This window comes from Mus caroli, chromosome 2, assembly GCF_900094665.2.
Source record: "Mus caroli chromosome 2, CAROLI_EIJ_v1.1, whole genome shotgun sequence".
In the NCBI taxonomy this organism is placed as follows: domain Eukaryota; kingdom Metazoa; phylum Chordata; class Mammalia; order Rodentia; family Muridae; genus Mus; species Mus caroli.
The window spans coordinates 9730114-9751296 of record NC_034571.1 but is presented as its reverse complement, the minus strand read 5'-3'; the positions used below and the strand labels follow the sequence as shown (position 1 = coordinate 9751296).

General features: G+C 40.5%; 1 long non-coding RNA gene across 1 annotated transcript in view; it reads right to left on the bottom strand.

The window, feature by feature from the left end:
• Positions 1–16056, bottom strand: part of LOC115030399 — a 22820-nt gene extending 6764 nt beyond the window's left edge. The window contains exon 1 of the long non-coding RNA XR_003836005.1: positions 16006–16056. This is a non-coding gene — a long non-coding RNA (uncharacterized LOC115030399). The remainder of the gene's footprint in view (positions 1–16005) is intronic.
• Between the last annotated feature and the right edge of the window lie 5127 nt (positions 16057–21183).

Here is a 21183-nt window from a genome sequence, read left to right as displayed (position 1 = left end):
GCCTTACAGTTGGATCTCATGGAGGCATTTCCTCAACTGAAGCTCCTTTCTCTGTGATAACTCCAGCTGTGTCAAGTTGACACAAAAATAGCCAGTACAATAATGAATCCACATTTTATTAGAAGGCTTGTGACTTGCCATCATTAACACATTAATGGACACATCTCCTTCCTATTAAAGCCTCTTGTTTCTAAGCTTTTGTGTTTTTTTACATCTGTAGTTCTAGACACGGGGACTAACATATGGAGGTAAAACGTCAACCAGAGTTTGTTGGATAAGCAAATAGGTGACTCTCTCTCCAACAGATACCAGTGACATTTAACAGATGGGGAGATGAAAACTATGAGTTGGAATGATTGCTGAAGCTCACAGTGAGTCAGTGGTGTGATGGAGCCCTGGCCCCATTTTCACACCACACTTCTGCACTTGGTGTAATGATGATGCTCCTCCCCATTGTCCTCCACAGCCCTGTCAACCTGCTTCTGATGTGCACACTACCCATCTATGTATCCTTCAGAATGCTTAGTTCATCTATAAATAATTGACCTATGTGTGTAAGGGAGATCATAGAAGCAGAGACACTATCTGAGCTGATATCTCTATGCGGTACTTGATATAGCTTGGGTGTAATTTGGCATTAAGAATATCCTCAGCTTAACAATGATATCTGAACACATAAAGGAGCTCCACTAAGAAGCAAGCTTCTCCTTCTAGCCCAAGGAGGCTAGAAGCAGCCATTGGATTCCCCTGGACCTGGAGTTACAATGACTGAGAACCATCCAATGTAAATGCTGGGATCAAAACTGAGATACTATGTGCGAACAGTATATACTCTTAACCACTAAGCTATCTTACCAACCCCTGCCTACCCCCCTATCCCCTTTAAACCTATGAGTTCAGTTCCTGAATTCAATTCCTACAATACAAGATGTGGATGTAAAGAAGGAAATCATAGACAGCTAAAGCTTGGGACCACTATTTCAAAGTTATATCCACACACCTGGGACAAGTCAGGTAGAAGGCTTATCTTAAAACTCTGGCCTGATATGATCTAGCAGTACCATTTCTAAAAATGTATGCAAAGGTCTCAGAGACAGAATTTCAGAGTTACCTGGACATGGGTGCTACCTGCCTTTGAAATCGCCCTACTATTCACCAAGAGTTAGGTGGACAAGAAAACAGGGTCCAGATACATAGATAGACTTCTATTTATCCACAAAGGAAACAAATGTATGGTTTTTGTAGGAAAAGGGATGCAACTGGAGACCATCAGGCTAAGCAACTAAGCCAAGCTCAGAAAGCAAACGTTTCTCTTATATGTGGAATTTAAATTTTATAATGTTACATGTATTAATGCATACATATATTATATATCTGCATGTGTGTATGGCAAAAGTAGAAAGAAGAGTATTTGGAAGGAGGAATGGCAGGAAATGGAGAGAGAGGGAAGAACAGAAGACTATAGGGAATGAATATATGGAAAAATTGCGTGAATGAAAATGGCAATATGAAGCATGCTTTAATCCCAGAACTGGGGAGGCAGCGGCAGGTGGATTTCTGAGTTCGGGGCCAGCCTGGTCTATAAAGTGAGTTCCAGGACATCCAGGGCTACACAGAGAAACCCTGTCTCTCAAAAAACAAAAAACAAAAACAACAACAAAAAGAGAATGGCAATATGAAACCCACTATTTTGTACAACAAATATTCACAAAAACCACATACCTCTATACACATGTGTGTATATATGTATGCACACATATAAATGTGTGTGTGTGTGTGTCTGTGTTTATAAAACTCTAGATTTCATCTCCAGTTCCCTACCACCATCATTTTGGGGATATCTCATTGGGACCATAAATTCAACATGTTCATGAGAACATTTGGGATCACATCGGATAACACTGGGCTCCTTTCTTGACCTTCCAGGTCACCATTACCTTTACTCGAATCTGTGGTTTCCTGGTCATCTCCCCTAAGTAAATAGCTTATGTTACCCTTATGAGCCCCTGATTAATGACTCCACTTGTCTTCTTTTTTTTGTTTGTTTGTTTGTTTGTTTTTAAGATTTATTTATTATATGTAAGTACACTGTAGCTGTCTTCAGACACTCCAGAAGAGGGCGCCAGATCTCGTTACGGATGGTTGTGAGCCACCATGTGGTTGCTGGGATTTGAACTCTGGACCTTTGGAAGAGCAGTCGGGTGCTCTTACCCACTGAGCCATCTCGCCAGCCCCTCCACTTGTCTTCTTGACCTACTGAAATCAGCTTGGGCTGGTACAGCATTATGACTTTGTATATTGTCACTTTGATACACCTGGAGGAGATGCTGTCTTCCAGGAAATGCTTGGCAATAACATTTTCTTACTACAGCTTGGTGGGACAAGTAGGGAAAGAATAGTGATCTCTCATAGGACTTGAGCCCAGAGATTTGACGATGTACAGCTTGAGGTATGAGGCATCTTTGAACAACAAAGAATTATTGGGCCCAAAATATTAATTCTGCAATAATTACGAAACCCTAACCAATTAAAATAAATAAAAGAAGCTTGAGCAAAAGTCATATGTGGTGATCCATACCTGTAAGTCTAGCATCTTGGAAGCAGAGGCCAAAGGATCATGAGTTCAAGGCCATCCTCAGCTACACAAGAAGTTTAAGGTTAGCCTGAACTACATGAAAGCCTGTCTCAAAACACTTAAACAAAAAGGGAAAGGGGTGAGAAGAGACATGAACAAAAGAAAAAAGAAAAAGAAAAGAAAACATTAAAAGAGAAGCAGGAATGAAGGAGACCCTGTGGGAGACAAGTTGATAGCTGATCTCCTGCATTAGGTAATGTAAGGGGTCACAGCACCTTCAACTCCTGTGTTATGTAATATAATGTGGCCACAATACTTTGCATACGTGTGGTAGTTAATGTAAAGGCCACAGCACCTTGAACACTTTAACTTCTCAGATCTTATAAATGTCCTATAAATCTCATTAACTTAGTAAATCTCTTTAATTTAGTACTGTAATTCCATTGGAAAAATTGCAGTGATTGTTTTTAAAATAGGGCTGGTAAGATGGCTCAGTGGGTAGAGATGCCAGCCACCAAGTTTGATGGCCTAAATTAGATTCCTGTGATCTACATGGTGTAAGGAGAGAACTAACTGCTAAAAAATTTCCTCTGACCTCTACCACCCTTGAGTTTGGCTAACTATGGGAGACTTTCATTTCATCCTAATTACTAGTTTTAGTGGTGGTTTGAATAAAAATAGCTCAATGGGTTCATTTATTTGAATGTGTAGTTAACAGGGAATGGAGCTATTTGAAAGGATTACAAGGATTCAGTTTGTGGCCTCGTTGGTAGAAGTATGTCACTGGGGATCAGGATGCCAAGCTGGGTCAGGATGTAGCTTTCAGCTACTGCTCCAGTTCCATACTCCCTACCACAATAATAATGGACTAAGCTTCTAAAGCTGTAAGCAAGCTCCCAGTTAGATGCTTTCTTTGGTAAGAGTTGCCTTGGTCTTCATGTCTTTTCACAGCAATAGGACAATGACTAGGATATCACCCTAATAGCTGCACAGAAGAATAAGTGAAAATGATATTTCTGGATTCCCTTGCATCGCAACCCAGTCTAAGAGGAGACAGAAAGGGATCTTTCAACACAGTGGCTATTTACATTGTCCCAATATACCTTTGGGATAAACCAGCTAAGGAAACTTAAGGCAGCAAATCTGTCGTCATTCTTGGGTAAAGAAAGAGCACAGTGATTGGCTATTCCCAGGACTCTTTATAGCAATATAATTTCTGTGCCTGTGGGTACCCTTGAGTGGGTCATAAAATTTAAATGGCAAAAAATTCTACAGTAGAATAAGTGACCATAATTGGAAGTAACTTAAGTAGAAGGGGTATAAAAAAGTGACCTTTATTATTAATTTTCTTCCTTTTATAATGTAAATGCTCACTTGTAACATGGGTATATTTTGACAGTAGTCCAGGACTTTAAAAATGGCCCTATGAGCGGGTTATAAAATGTGATCATCAATTTCTTGGTGATTATACTGATTAAGAAAATTATTCATGTACTATATTTTTCATCTAGGATATTTTTCAAACGTCACTTAAGCCTCTTAAGCTTAAAAATCTTGCCATCAGACGGTCCACACAGTAAATGTAAAACTGATGGCACAAATATTATGAGTCGTGCCTCTTAGGACAGATTTGATTTGTTTGAAGGTAGATGACATTATAAAGTATAGTCAGGATGTCAGGAAAGCGACTTGGTATGCAACTTGATTTACTTAGCATCTTTGTCACTTTATAGATTGATGTTTGATTGATGACAACATTAATATAGAAAGTATGTTAATATTAGAACAGGCTTTAAGATTACCTACCAGAGGATTCTCCCCTTCCTCAAATTGCTATAATTTGCAATAAGATGCCCTAAGGATACAATGATTCTGAAGCTTGCTAACCCTCTTGATGTAAGCATTCTTTAAAAAAAGAAAAAGTTAAGTCTGTTTTTTCTTCATATACAATAAAATGTAACCATTTTAAATATATATCTCAATAACTTTAGACAAATTTATATAACCATGTTACCACCACAAAATCAAAGTATAAAACATTTTATTACCCTAAAAGTTCTCTTTGGTCCCAGCTCCTATCCTCCCTTAGCCATAACCAACCAAGTACTACACTATTTTATCACCAAAAATTGGGTTTTTCCTTTTTCCAGTTTTATACAAAGATGTCTGGCTTATTTGACTCAACAAAATCCTCTTGAGACTCATCCACATTACTGTGTGTATCAGTAGGGTTTCCTTGGTGAGGCAAAGGGCTTTAATTTTTATTATGTACCTACTGTTTGCATGTTTTTGATTAACAATATGCTTAGATTGCTTAATGTAGAGATTATTATAAATGAAATTACTTTATATCTCCATCAGGGTTTTTTTTGTTTTGTTTTGTTTTGTGTTTGTTTTTGTTTTTGTCTGTTTGAGAAAGAAGCAGTTTCACTAAGTAGCCTGGGCTGGCCTTGAACTTAAGATATTCTGACATCCACCTTGCAAGTGCAAGGATGCTTGATCACACCCAACAGGGCTGAGTTTTTGCATGGACACACGTTTCTACTTCTCTAGGACATGTGCATAGAAATGGTGTGGTGGAATTATGGTTTGTACAGAAATGCCCGCTACAGGCTCAGATTTTAAACACTCATTGCTCTAAATGATGGCTCTTTGAGGACACTGAGGAGTCCTTGAAGGCTGATTCTGGCTGATGAAACCAGGCCACTTGAGCAGACTCTGAATGGGTCCATTTACACTATCCCTGCTTCTAGTCTGGAGCCATCAGGTCATGACAGCATCTCTCTCTACTTTGCTTTCCCTTCCATAATGGACTTTAACTCTCTCTTTGAGTTCCAGTAAGCTTTCCATTTTGAGTTGTTTCTGTCAAGTAATTTGGTCATGGAGACATTAAAACAGTGAATATAGTTGGGTACAGTAGTGGGGTACAGCATAACCATGGATTTAATTTCATAAGATACTTCCAAATTTCAAGTTGGACAGGTTTATATTCTAACCAGCAGTGAACAGAACTCTAGTTTATATATATATATATATATATATACACATATATACTTGCCTGCACTTGATGCTTCCATTTGTTGTTGTTGTTTCTAAATTTGGTTCTTCTCAGTGCAGTGCAGTGTTACCTGATCATGGGTACCAATGGATGACTTTGTGAGTATTTTCATGTGCTTACTTATCATGCATATGCCTTCTTCTGAGTGTTTCTATCTTCAGCTCATGATTTTAGAAGAATACATATAGCCAAGTATGTCAGATATGCAGTATATAGTGCAATTGCTTTCTTCAGGCTGAGTATTGCCTTTTTTTGTTTTTTAAACACTGAAGACCAATGTTTGTGCATTTTGAAGGAAAGTCTTCTTTTTTTTTTATGTCTCTTTCTTTGCCTCTCCCACTGCTTCAAACTTTGAACACAGCTTTTTGAGCACAAAAGTCAATCCCCAAAACACATTAGCTCTGAACTTAGAGCTGTTTTAAATACTGACATTTGGAGCCCTCCAAGTAAATTATGCAAATATTTGAGAGCAGGCCAGGAGGTAGAAAACATTAGAAAAAAATTGTTGTTCCCATTTTATAGGCAAATAGTAGGAGGGGTCAAAAACCGAAGACTATGTGGCCCAAGGTAATGAAAATGGCCAAGGCCAAGAAGGAACATGGTGAGACTAATTGATCACAGTGATGGGTCTAATCGAAACCCTTTGAGGGTCCATGCCTATTGCTCGAGCCCACTGATCCAAATAATTACAGGAGGACTGGGGCCTGAGGGGATTAACTCAGGTCCACTGCTATTGACTCTCCTCATTTCACTTTGCTTCCTTTGGAATCCACACTCCCTGGCTTTTTTGTCTCTGTGCATCTTCTTTCGGGTGATTTTGGTTGTAGTTCTTGCTCTCTCTACTTTTCTCCTTCTCCTCTTCTTCCCTCTTCTTCCTCCTCCCTTCCCTTTCCCTGTCTTTTATCATTAGCTGAAGCTCATTCTTAGATTGTGCACGTGAGCTACATCTCTTGGTGGTGGTGGAGCCAAAAGCAGAGGCCAGCATCCACTTCAGTACTGCAGGTCCTGGTAAAGGTGAAAGTTAAGGCTGTAGAGCCATGTCCATGACTAAAAATATCCCACTCCTTTCAGGGAACTTTCTACACGCTCTAAATATTTGTCTTTATATTGAATGTACTAGAAATGACCATTTTCCTACTACTAAAACCTTGACAAGGTAGCAGCTGCCTTAATAGATCTGAACTGCAAACTCATGCAAATTGCATAAAAAATCTACACATCTTATTTCTAGTGTGGATAAATAAACTGCCAAACCCTTAGGACACCTGCAAGAATCTGTATAAGTAGGATCTCTCTGCTCTCGCTTCCCACTGACCAATCCCTCACAGGTCCTCTGTGGGCTCCATTGTTTAATTGTTGTTTCTGTTTGCTATTTTCCCACCAAGCCCCTTCTACTGCTGCTCCATCACTCCACATGATTTTTTTCTATTCTTTAGTTGACTTCCCAGCCATCATTCCTTTCTTAACCAAAGAGAGAGAGAGAGAGAGAGAGAGAGAGAGAGAGAGAGAGAGAGAGAGAAGAANGAGAGAGAGAGAGAGAGAGAGAGAGAGAGAGAGAAGAAGAAGAAGAAGAAGAAGAAGAAGAAGAAGAAGAAGAAGAAGAAGAAGAAGAAGAAGAAAGAAAGAAAGAAAGAAAGAAAGAAAGAAAGAAAGAAAGAAAGAAAGAAAGAAAGAAAGAAAGAAAGAAAGAAAGAAAGAAAATGCACATATGCTAGAAAAAAACTCAAATATATACAGCTTAAAAAAATCATTTAACTCCAGTTGGGTCCATCTGGAGCACAACCAGCAAAGCCAGGAGCCTAGCATAACTGTCCTCTCAGTGGCTTCACTCAGCAGCCAATGGAAAGAGATGCAGAGACACACAACTAAACATAATATGAAGCTTAAGGAGTCATTGTAGAGTTGAGGGGAAGGATTGAGGGACCCAGAGAGGACAGGGACTCCACAGGAAGACAAACAGAGTCAACTAACCTGGACCTTTGAAGACTCTTAGAGACAGAACTGACAACCAAAGAGCATACACAGGCTGGACCTAAGCCCACAACACATTTGTAGCAGATGTGCAGCTTGATCTTCATGTGTGTTCTCCAAGACCAGGAGTGGGTGCTGTCCCCGAATCTGTTGCCTGCCTGCCTACACATCCCATTCCCCTAATGGGGCTGCCTTCTCTGTCCTCAGTGGAATAAGATGTGCCTTGTCCTGCAGTTACTTGATGTTCTCTCTCTCTCTCTCTCTCTCTCTCTCTCTCTCTGTGTGTGTGTGTGTGTGTGTGTGTATGTGTGTGTGTGCTACCTAGAGGAGAGTTCTCCTGCTCAAAGAAGAATGGGAGGGAGGAATGAAGAAGGATCTTCCTGAAGGGAAATACTGGGAGGAAGGGGGAGTGATATTGGAATGTAAAGTGAATAAATAATTTAATTTTAAAAACAAACAAAAGCAAAGGATTAATTTAAAGGCAACTAACCTAAATTTAAGAAATAATAACCTCAGCTGTCAAAAGCTAGGCTTATTACCAAAAATATAAGAAATAAAATCCCTTACATTTCAGACCTTGTTTATAGAAACACATAAACATCTCTATATAACACATTGTTAAATTCTATAAAAGGCATCCATATTTTATATGCCTATAAAATGAATTTACACAATACTATATCTATCTGCATATCATATATATTTATATACATATGATATATTATATTTAATACATATGCATATATAAAAGTATATGTAGCCAAGTATGATGTGTACACATGCAATCCCAGCACTACAGACACTGAGGCAGAGGACTCGTAAATCTGAGGCCAGCATCTATTACATAGTGAGTTTCAGACTAGTATGAGTGTGGGATATTTAACAAGGATTTGTCTTAAAAGGAAAACAAAAAGTATTTGTGAATATGTTTTTATACTTTTTTTGTTTTTTGTTTTTGTTTTTGTTTCTGTTCTTTTGAGGCAGGGTTTCTCTGTATAGTCCTGGCTGTCCTGGAACTCACTCTGTAGACCAGGCTGGCCTTGAACTCAGAAATACACATGCCTCTGTCTCCCAACTGCTGGGATTAAAGGCATGTTCCACCACTACCCAGGATTTTTATACATTTTTTTAACACAACGGACATTTAGCCTTAACATATCATTACATTATTTACTGTTTAAATATACTGTTTAAATGGCTTACAATTTGTTTCATTTTGTTTTAAAAACCTGGGTGAATAGCATGGCACAATAACCCCAAGAGAGGCAGAAGTGGTATACATACCTTGATGGAACCCAACAGCTCTCTAATTGGTACTACAGTTCTAGTTAAATACTCAATGGTAGTTAGGTCATGGTTATTGGAGGAGAATCTACAACCACTAATTCACTAAACCAGCATAACCCCTAACAACAATGTATAAACCTTTGTCCTTATACACACAGAGAAGTACAGCAGCTTTATTGAGTTATAATCACACTCATTGATCTGCCCATATCCAATTAGGTAAATGCATGAAATTGGTATTTTGTAATTCAAACATCTGTGAAACTGTGCTTCAATTTAAGAGCTTCAATATATCCTGATCTCTCTACAATCCCCTCTGGAACCTTTGCAACCCCCCTTTCCTTACTCTCTGTCTTCTGGCACCAGTCAAGCACATGTAGTTTCTCAGACACCAGCTCCTGATTCCCAGAGTTTGGCACAGCTGGATTACAGTTTGTACTCTTTCTTTGTTTTCTGGCCTAACTTATTTCAGTTAGCACGGTTCTGCTGAGCATGGTTCTGCTCAGCTACTACACAGGTCAGTTTATTTTTCTTCCTTTCTCACACTATTACATTGCACTGATGGGCCACAATCTGTTTATCCTACCTGCAGATGGTTGTTTAAGGTGCTTTAAGACCAGACCTGGGGGTAGGATATATATTTACATACATACATACAAACATACATACATACATACATACATACATACATACATAAGCACACACGCATGCTCACACACACACACACAAGCAGATATTTGATAACAAGTCTTCATCAAAAAATATAGATTTCCCAAAATTGAATAAGAAGACAGCCATCATAACTTTTAAACTATACATTTGTTTTCAACAGAGTCTGTTAACTCCTTGCTGTCAGTGAAACAACTGGTGATTTCTCACCCTCCTCTGCATCCTCCTTCCTCTGTTTTATTTTATTTTTTTGTAGTTATGTTACTGTTTTACTTGTTTGAGGTTTTTGTTTGTTTGTTTGTTTTTGTTTGTTTTTAAACATCCACGCTGATCATGGAACTCAGGTGCCCTCGCTTATAATACATCAAGCACTCTATTGACTGAGCCGTTTCCCCAGTCCCTATTCACTCTTTTGATCAAGCAGGGTATATCTCACTTGTTGGCCCTCCAGACTTAAGCAACTGTAGGCCATATGAATTGTGCACACAGTGTTTTAAAAATGTGTGTGTGGCTACTACATTACATATTCTAAACAGTTCAAATAGTTGAAGGAATAATGTATTAAAACTTATGAACTGATTGAGCAAGTGCATCACAGCTGTCATTGACAAATGAATGAAACTCTAATATACCTTTTGGTTGCTGCTTTGCTTACTCATTGATGTGAATGAAAGCATCAACTGGCATTTGTATCAGAACTGTGCTCACTCACTTATCTTCTCTTGGCATGCATAGACAGAGGGCTCCATCAGCAGCACCATAGAGAATCACTTGGCCTGAGTTTGAATCTTATCCCCTCACAGAATTATCATGTGCTCAGAATCAAATGGCAGATATTCTGTATCACATGTTGGTTTGCAATAGAATATTTTTCTCAAGTGGTGGGCTTGCTCCTGTCCCAAGGGGAGCCATGGCAGATGCTTATTTACACAGCAGTGCTAATGATTTTTCTCTAGCAACACCAAGAAAGGCAGCCTGTGTACATTAGAACTCACCAGTGAGAACAAGTCTATAATGACCCACTATCCACCCTTGGACACTGTTCATTTCTAGGCTTCTGGTTATGAGGTACATCACACTGATAGGTCCCCCCCCTTCCCTGTCTGTCCATGGCCACTGATGGGTAAGGCTGCTGGCTAGCTCTTGTGTTCCTGTTGCATTCCAAACAGTTTGCTTTTATAGAAACAAAGAGTTCACCAGAAGTATTAACCTAAAGTCCAGGAGACTATTTTTATTATATACACACACATGCACACACACACACAATGAGAGAGAGAGAGAGAGAGAGAGAGAGAGAGAGAGAGAGAGAGAGAGAGAGAGAAATGTTAAATAAAAGGTCAAGGGAACAGTCTAGTTGGATTACTGAGCTTCTGCATCTAAGCATTTTTTATGTGTAAGTTTAAGCCTGCCATCAAAACCTACCATCAAGGAACAATAAAGTAGACATTTTCCTCACAGTCTTAGAATGTAATTCCTTTGAGAAATTGTCTCTTCTTTAATGCGGGATTCACCGGCATGGACAGATGATTGGCTTTCTGAAATGCCTTATCTCCATTGTATGAGAAGCATGACATGCATGTGGACCTGTGTTGTCCAGACTGAGATTGGTAGATTCAGGCCACTGGTGCAAGTTCCTACTGATGATAGGAGAGATTGATGAAGACGATGTAGACGTCTCCTTCAGGGCCCCAAACTGGCTTAGAATCCAGTGTTAAGAACCAGTGATACCACCTATAGGGTTGCAGACCCCTTCAGTTCCTTGGGTGCTTTCTCTAGCTCCTCCATTGGGGGCCCTGTGTTCCATCCAATAGATGACTGTGAGCATCCACTTCTGTGTTTGCCAGACACTAACAACAATATGAACTAACCAGTACCCCCAGAGCTCGTGTCTATAGCTGCATAGGTAACAGAAGATGGCCTAGTCGGCCATCACTGGGAAGAGAGACTCCTTGGTCTTGCAAACTTTATATGCCTCAGTACAGGGGAATGCCAGGGCCAAGAATTGGGAGTGGGTGAGGAGGGGAGGGGGGATATAGGGGACTTTCGGGATAGCATTTGAAATGTAAATGAAGAAAATACCTAATAAAAATTGGAAGGAAAAAAAAAAAAAGAACCAGTGATACCAAAGATTTATGGTGGCATAGATTAAATAGTTAAATTTTGCTGGAATTTCCCAATTATATATATTTCCATACCAAAACTCTCTATGTGCTATTTTGCTGAATATAACATCTCAGAAGTTCACTACTAACCTAGAAGCATTAAAACACTATGGTTAATAGCCTAGTAGTTCTGACTTGGGTCATACTTTACAAAGACAATTTCATATATATATATATTTGGTTTTTCAAGACAGGGTTTCTCTGTATAGCCCTGGCTGTCCTGGAACTCACTTTGTAGACCAGACAGGCCTCGAACTCAGAAATCCGCCTGCCTTTGCCTCCCGAGTGCTGGGATTAAAGGAGTGCGCCACCACGCCTGGCTTCAATTTCATATATTTAAATAGGACACATGTACACATGAGTATGTCACTCACAAAACCAGCAGGATGATCTATCAACCAAGACCTAGAGGTCAATCCAAGAATCAGAAACATTTAAAGGATATGATTATTAATGAAAGTGATGAATTAACTCAATATATAACCGATGACTGATTGTAATGAGCTTACTTGAAAACATGAGGACCTGAGCTTAATCCCTAGAACTTTGGGAAACACAGCCTATTATGGTCACACATACCCAAAATATACTCCACCATATTATGTGCTCAACTATGTTCATAGCAGCCTTATTTATATTAGCTAGAAGCTGGAAACAACCCAGATGTCCCTCAATAGAAGAATAGATTCAGAAAACATGGCACATTTACACAATTGAGTACTACTTAGCTATTTAAAACATGGACAAATTTGCAGGGAAATGGATTGAACAAGAAAATATCATCCTGAATGAGGAAACATAGACCCAAAAGGACATACATGATATGTACTCACTGATAAGTGGATATTAGCCCAAAAGCTAAGAATACACATGATACAACTCACAGAGCATATGAAGCTTAAGAATAAGGAAGAACAAAGTGTAGATGCTTCAATCCCACTTAGAAGGGGGAACAAAATAATCACAGGAGGCAGAGGGAGGGAGGGACCTGGGTGAGAGAAGGGAGGGGGAGAAAAAGAGAGTCAGCAGGATCAGGTAAGGGAAGAGACAGAGAAGAAGTTCAGAGGGCCAGAAGAAATAATACAAACATGTAGCAGAGGGGGAATGGGGAATAGGGAGGGGGAACCACTAGAAAGTCCCAGATGCCAGAGATGAGAGAAGTTCCCAGGAGCCAATGGGGATGACATTCGCTGAAATACCAGAGGAGAAACCACCTCCATTTGGCCCCTAGTTGAGGTATGAGGCCACTCACTCATCCCAAATTTTTAACCTAGAATTGTTCCTGTCTAAAGGAAACACGGCACAAAAAAAAAAAAAAAAATGGAGCAGAGACTGAAAGAAAGGCCACCCAGAGACTTCCCTACTTTGGTATCCATCCCATGACACTAAACCCCTACATTACTGCTGATGCCAAGATGTGCTTGCAGACAGGAGCCTGGTATGGTTGTCCTCTGAGAGGCTTTGCCAGCACCTGACTAACACAGATGCAGATATTCACAGCCAATCATTAGATTGAGCCCAGAGCTCTGTCCCAATGGAATAGTTAGGGGAAGGACTGAAGGAGCTGAAGTGGATTGCAATCCCATAGGAAGAGCAACAGTACCAACCCCTCAGAACTCCCAGGGACTGAACCACCAACCAAAGAATGGGTCCATGGATGCCACTACATATAGAGAACAGGACTGCCTTATCTGGGTTCAGTGGGAAGAGAAGCCCTTGGTCCTGTGGAGGCTTAATGCTCCTGAGAAGGAGGATTCTAGAGGGGTAAGGTGCGTGTGGGTGGGTGTGGGAGCACCCTCTTAGACACAAAGGGGAGGGTCAAAGGGTGGAGTGTTTGTGGCCCGAAGACTGGGAATGGGGACAACAGTTGAAATGTAAACAAAGAACATTTTAACACTCAACTACACACACATGCATACGTATACATGCTCGCACACATAAACACACTAATGCATACACTCATACACACACCGCACATACAAACACACACATTTGCAGACACACACACATACACACACTAACACATACACTCATGCACACACCACACACACAAACACACAAACAGACACACACACAAACACACACCTGCACATGGGTACACACTCACACACACATACACCACATACACACATACACACAAACACACACATGGGCACATAGGAACACACATTCAAACACACATACTAACACACTCACATACACAAACACATATACAAGCACAAAGAGACACACACTCACACACACAAACTCACATCTTGAATTCAACTTAAGAATTTTACCTAAAAACTTGATATGAAACTTCAAATTTTTTCGTTTATATAGAGGCTTCTCAAATAAAGGCAATACCCTGATTGTCTAGGGAACCCAGTCATGCTTTGAGGGAATCTGGTGAGCCATCAGCCCCCACTTTCTTCTCCAGTTTCAGACATGTCCTTTGGGAATGTCACCTGACCCTAGGGAGTCAAATCTAGCAACACACTCAATATCCCTCACACCTGTAGCCTTCCCAATAAACTTAATAACCTGGACAAGTGCCTGAGAACATTATAAATAAATCCTGTTTCATCAGTAAGCTGTCACGAGCAGCTTTAGTTGACTTCCAGGCCAAGAAAAAGAATGGCACCAGCCACGGTATTTCCCTGCAGCTTTCTTGTTACATGGCTGCAAAGATTCCTCATGTCTCAACATGGACACATCCATCTCCACTTATGGCGAAATTACACCCTCAGGCTGTTGAGAAAGACAAAAATTTGTCCTCAATTCCTGCATATTTTCTAGAATGTTTCTGGGTGTCATCTCTGAAATTCCACATTCCTTTGTGTCTATCCTTTGATGCATAGTAGACCCACTGTTACCTGCTATCTAAGTTTTTGTTCAAACGTCCACCTCGTATCTTTATTTAGAGCTAATATTATGTTATTCATAATGGCTGGCCTCAAACCATACTCTCCCTAAACAAACCAAGCTGGCAGAAAACAAAGAATATTCTTCTAAATAAAGTTTTATTGGAAGACAGCCTTCTCACTGATTGCATTGCCTGTGGGGGCTTTCTTGCTAATATGTAGAGTAGTTACTACACAGACTGATTCATTTCTTAGTCAGGGTTTCTTTTACTGTGATAAAACACCATGACCAAAAGGCTACTTTGGGAAGGAAAGGGTTTATTCAGCTTACATGCCCACACTGCTGTTCATCACCAAAGAAAGTCAGGAGAGGGATTCATACAGGGCAGTAACCAAGAGGCATGAGCTGATGCAGAGACCGTAGAGGAGTGCTGCTTACTGGCTTGCTCCCTGGAACGGCTTGCTTAGTCTGCTTTCTTATACAGTTCAGGACCACCATCCCAGGGATAGCACCACTCACATTAGTGATCCTCATGGATTCCTAATAGGGAAAATGCCTTATAGCTGGATCTCATGGAGGCATTTCCTCACAGAGACTCCTTCCTCTAGTCCACAAAGCCTAGATATCCATTACCTGACACAAAAACTTTGATGACCACTGCTCTAAAGTCTGTGGTCCTGTTTAATGGAATCTGGATGTTGGGTCGAGATTATGCTTAACTTATTCACTCTCTGGCCTGGTTCTTGTTTTGTCAGCTTGACACAAGAAAAGAGTTATTTAAGAAGAGGAAATTTCAATTGAGAAAATGCCTCTACAAGATTGGGCTATGTGCAAACTCACAGAGCATTTTCTTGATTGATAAATGGTGTGTGTGTGTGGGGGGGGTCCAGCTCATTGTGGGTGGTTGTATAAGAAAGCACACTGAGCAAACTATAGGGAGCAAGCTAATAAGCAACATTCTTCCACAGCCTCTGCTCCATTCTTTTTCCTTTTGCCTCCAGGTTCTTGCCTTGAGTTCCTGCCCTGACTTTGCTCCATGATAGTGCGTAACCTGCGAGTTGTAAGCTAAAATAAACCCCTTCTTCCTTAAGTTGCTTTTGGTTATGGTGTAGTATCACAGCAATGTAAACTCTAATTACGACACCCACATAATCAGAGTCTTAGGTCTTCACAATATAGACTACAAAGAGCAAGGCCTCTGGTGGTAGACTACCTAGTTACTCAGTTCAGTTGCTGCTGGATGATCTTGAGGAAATAATTTATGTCTGGATCACAGGTTTCTCATTTGCTTCACTTGGAAGAATAATGCCCTCTAAGTCACTGTGGGTTAAAGAAGTTATTACAAAGGAGCTCACAGTAGTGTTTGGGTCAAATAATGTTAGTTGCTAGGGATTTTCCCTTCCCGTGGGCTGCTAAACTTTCCCATATGATTACAGTACCTGGAATCTATGCCTTCTTCATAAAGGTTTCTTGCAGTTTTGGCAGGATAGCTGAAATAGAAAAAAAAATGCATATTCCTAGAAGATTAAAATAATGGCAAGTATCCAAAGTTGTAGACAGATCCCATGCATAAAGCAAAAGTTTGGCTCAACATACTTCCAAGAGGTACAATACAGCAAAACATCAACATCTTCATAGAAAAGTGGGAAAGGGAAACGGGAGAGAGCTTTTTTTAGGTAATGTAAATTCTCCGTGTGTTCCACGGTCCCTGCATTACTCATCTTTCCCTTACTGTAGCAAAATACCTGAGGTAGCCAACTAAAATAGAAAAGGATGGATTGGTTTGGGTTCAAATTTTAGAGATTTCTGCCCAGCTCTCTTGGCCCCACTGATTTGGGCCTCAGCCATGCAGAGCGTCCCAAAGGGAGCTCATGGTTGGCAAAGGGCTGTCTAGCTTAGAGCAACCAGGAAGCAAAAGAGAAAGGAGGGGGGGCAGGGTTCACATACCCCTCCAGGACATAACTCCTAGCAATGCCGTTTTCTCCCCTGCCACTGCGCCCCTACCCCTTAGCTCCTCCACATTGTTCTAATAGCAGTGGGCTGGGCTTGTAACCTAGAACATGGATCTTTAAGGGAAAAATCAATATCCAAACTCTAGCACAGATCTCTTTTTTTATCAGAGGAAAATTATATATGCTGTAGAAAGTCTGACCCTCCAGTACATTTGCTTCTCTGAGTTAAAAGTAAGGAAGCCATGATGGCAACATAATTTTATTTTACAGTATGTAAAAAAAAATAAGTACAGTAGATATCTCATGGGACAAATTTCTAAATCTTCACTACTTTATTTTGAATTAATTAAGTTATTTCCTAAAGAAATACCCATAACCTGACTGCAAATGCTCAAATGCTTGTCTAGTTTGTGCTCTGTCTGGGGCCTCGGCTGCCCACCTCTTTCTCAAGCAAGTGATTCGTATGCTTTTTTAAATCTCTGAACAAAAGTCAAAACACAACTCCAGAGGCCTGTCACTACTGAGGGTGCTCTGCTAATTTGCCCTGATTAGAAGATCTTTGAAGGCCTTTGCCAGTTTTTATCAAGGCATAAAAAGCAATTATTACAATTAATGCAATTTACCATGTGTTAGCTTTCCAGAAAGGCTATTTCAGGTTAGGTGCCATCTGTCCCTTTCAGAGTGATGAGCATTGTAATTTAACACTGTCCTGAGTCCTAAGCTTTGGATTTTCAACCTCAGAGGGCTCTGCTCCAACATTTCCTCCCTGTGTTCTCTGTGGTCTTAGGTCCCAACATCAGATTCTTGTGCATTGTGAGAAAGAAAGGCTGCTGGAGGAGGCCAGTAAGAAAAGTGGCCAGCCACTGAGTGGAATCTCTGCCTTTGCTTCCTACAGAAGGAGTCCACTCCTGGCAGAGGGAGCTTCCTTTTTGCCACCCCCAACCCTTTTTCTTAACACAATACTGCTGCTTAAAGATAATGTCCATCAGCATCACTTCTGACAACCAGGAGATGCACTGGGAATGCCATAGTTGGCATTTGTTGTTACAGGAGCTACAGGAAATAGACAACTGCTTACTAAAGGGGCTCAGGCTGAATAGGAAGGAGAGGAGAGAAAACCATGACTCCTCCCCTATACTGGATGGCTTGTATCTTACTTTTTTTTTTCTTTCATTTTTTAAGATTAAAAAAGCATGGGTATCTGGCCTGGGATTGTAGCTGAGTTGGTGGACTACTCACACAGCTCAGATGTGATGAGGGTTGTGACTTTGATCACTCGCACTACAACAAAGAAAGTGACATTAAAATAATTCGAATACATGCCTGCAATTCCAGTACTTGAGAGGCAGAGGTAGAGGCAGGAGGATAATGAGTTTGAGGAAGGCTTTAGCTACATGATGACACACTGATGACACTCTATCCATTGTGGGTGGAGGATGAAGCTCATTGGTAAAAACAAAACAAACAACAATAACAAAAATAGCCCTAGAAAGGCATATGGTCCAATGTTCAGTTTCTGGTCCCAGTAAAAGATCAAAGTCCAAGGCTCAAAGACGTAAGCCAACTACTTCCTGTTATTGGTCTTGTTTATTAAATCAGACTGCTTCTATTTCTTTTAAAGGATGTTTTTATTGACTACTATATGTGTGAGTCTTTCTCTGTGTCTCAGTCTCCCTGTGCTCCCTTCCTCTTCTTTCTGCCTCTTTCTCTCTTAGACTCCCTCCCTCCCTCCCTCCCTCCCTCTCCCTCCCTTTCTCTCCCTCCCTCCCTCCCCCCCTCCCTCCTGTCTGATCCTCCATTTAGGATGGGTGTATCTACACACTGACATGGTGAGTGTGAAGGTCAGAGGACAACTTTGTAGACATTTTTGCTTTTGTCTTTTCTCTTGTTTTTGAGACAGGGTTTCTCTATGCAGACTTGGCTGTCCTAGAACTTACGCAATAGACCAGGCTGGCCTCACAAAAGAGATCTGCCTGCCTCTGCCTCCAGTGTTGAGGTTAAAGGTGTGTGCTGCCACCACCTGGCTAGAATTGGTTCTTTGCATGGCCTGTAGAGAAGGAACTCCAGCCTTGGTGATGGAGCCCTTTGCTTACGAGGATTGTTTTAGCACATAGTGCTGAGTTTTATAAACACCTATACTCACACGGCTAATGTCTCCTTCCTCCTACAATCCCATTTCCTTCTGCTGAGCTTCTAGATTCATGCTGGGAGTGGGGCACAGTGTATGGGTAAGATATGTACAATCTAGGGTCAACAAATGAGAGAAAGTGTGTTATTTGTCTTTCTGAATTTGGCTTATTTTGTGTAATACAGTCCAGCTAGTTCTGTTTTTCTAGCAAATGCCACAATCCCACTTCGTTGTTGTTGTTGTTATTGTTGTTGTTCATTTTGTTATTTCCAGTGTCTTATGACAGCCAGGGTGGTTTTTAACTTGGTATATAGCTGAGGATACCCTGATCTCCTGACCCATTTGTCTCCACCTTCTAGGCTCTGGGATCACAGATGTATACCACTATTCCTGACTCATTTACTTATTATGCTGGAAAGAAACAAAAACAAAACAAAACAAACAAACAAAAACTCCACATGTTCTTCATTCATCTGTTGAGGCATACCTGGGCTGATTCCATGACTTGGTCACCATGAAACTTGCTGATATAAACAAACTTCTCTGGTGTCTATTGATACAGCAAATACTTGGGGATACAAACAAATATTTGGTTGCTGTGTTATCTTTCTTTCTATTTTAAATAGATGTTGCAGGAAGTTAGGAAAATAAAGAATAACATAAGCATCCAATTTAACAAGCACCATGCCAACCACATGACTGGAAATCCCACAATTTGCCTCTCATCCTTCTCCCTCTTTCCTCTGTAAGAAATCTGGCTTCAGGAACTGCTAAGTGTTCAGCGAAAAGAGAAACAGGACAGCCTTTTCCTGGTGGGAACAGGCTTCAGAGAGGAGGGAGGAGAAACCAGCTTTTCTCTTGTTCACACATTTGGTGGAAGCTGCCATTTCCCAAGCTTGCCACCTTTTCCCTTTCCAATAACCAAGATGATCTCATGGAGAAGGCATGTGTGTGTGTCTGTAGAATACTGTCGGCATCAGTTTTTCTAAATATGAAATATTTTGCAGTTTTTAAAATTCCTGTGCCTTGTCACTGTGTTTCATGGAGCCCTTGGCTTTAAGAAAGGTTGTGGGATAACAGATGCATTGCTTTGGGACACCTTTGGAAACTCTTTGACTTTGTTTATCAGGAGACAGGTTTATCCCTTCTTGGCTACCTTCAGATGAAGCCAAGGGACTGGGATTAGAACATTTGTCTGAGATACAATGACAGTGACAGTGTGTCCTTTTGCAGTAGAAAGGACAGGAGAGAGGCAGAGAGTCATGCTTACTGCCCTGGAAACTTTCCATTTTCTTCCAGTCCTGTGAGCCACCATACGATTTCACTGATGTGGCCAGGGAAACAGGGATGTTCCTTTACAGTACAATTCCTTAGCAGATGGTTATCCTTACAATGCTTTAACCATGTGTTTCCTGGTACATTTTACAATTACTTAAAGACTTTTATTTACAAGATATTTAAAAAGCACACTCCAGATATTGCATGAAAGTTATTTAAAGTTATTACTTCTAGTAATCAAATTTGAAACTCCATAAATATTTCCTTTTGAGTGTCAAATATTGTATGCAAATGGAAGATAATCCTCAAAGCCTGGTAAGGAAGAGAAACGGGCTCCAAAAGAACCAATGGAGAGACCACCATGGTTGCTTTCAGTTTGTGACCATTTCTCTGTCATATTATTCCACTGATGAGCCTGAGGTCTCCTGTGATCACCGAGAGTCAAGTGGAGGAACTGCAAAGAACAGACACCCTGCCTGTAACTATCACAGTCAACAACACTTCTGCAAGGTGACTTCCTGCTGACAGGTAGCCTCAGCTCTGAATACAACCTGTGGAACTCCAAGAAAAATTCCCCCCAAGTGGTCCCAAGTCTGTCTACTGATCCATGGGAAGAATCTCACCACAAGCTACTACTATAATTATTAACCAAAGAAGATGTATTACCTATCTGTAATGGCATGGTCACTTAGGAATCAGAGGAGAAAGGAGCCCACGTCTGGAGAGGTTCCTGGAATGAACAAGAGAGCAACCACTCCCTTCCTGGGGGCTGACAGATACTTTCCTAACTCCCATCTGATGCTTGAAACTGTATCATATTTAATAATAGAGAAAACAATAGATTTTTCCTATATATGCATATCTGTGACAAAGTTTAGTTTATAAGTTAGATATACTTTTAGATTAATAATACCTAACAATAAAATAGAACAAAATTAACACTATATTATAATGTTATTTGGTGTCTGTGAATTTTTTGCTCTTAGAATTTTCTGTTTAATATTTTTCAATATACAGTTGATGGTAGTAACTGAAAATTCAGAGAACAAAACAAAACAGCACTGGGAGGCAGAGGCAGGCAGATCTCTGTGAGTTCAGGCCAGCCTGGTCTACAGAGTGAGTTCCAGGACATCCAGAGCTACATAATGAGACCATGTCTCAAAAAGAAAAAGAAAAAGAAAAAGAAAAAGAAAAAGAAAAAGGAAGGAAGGAAGGAAAGAAGAAAGGAAGGAGAAAGGAAAGGGGAGAGAGAGGGAGAG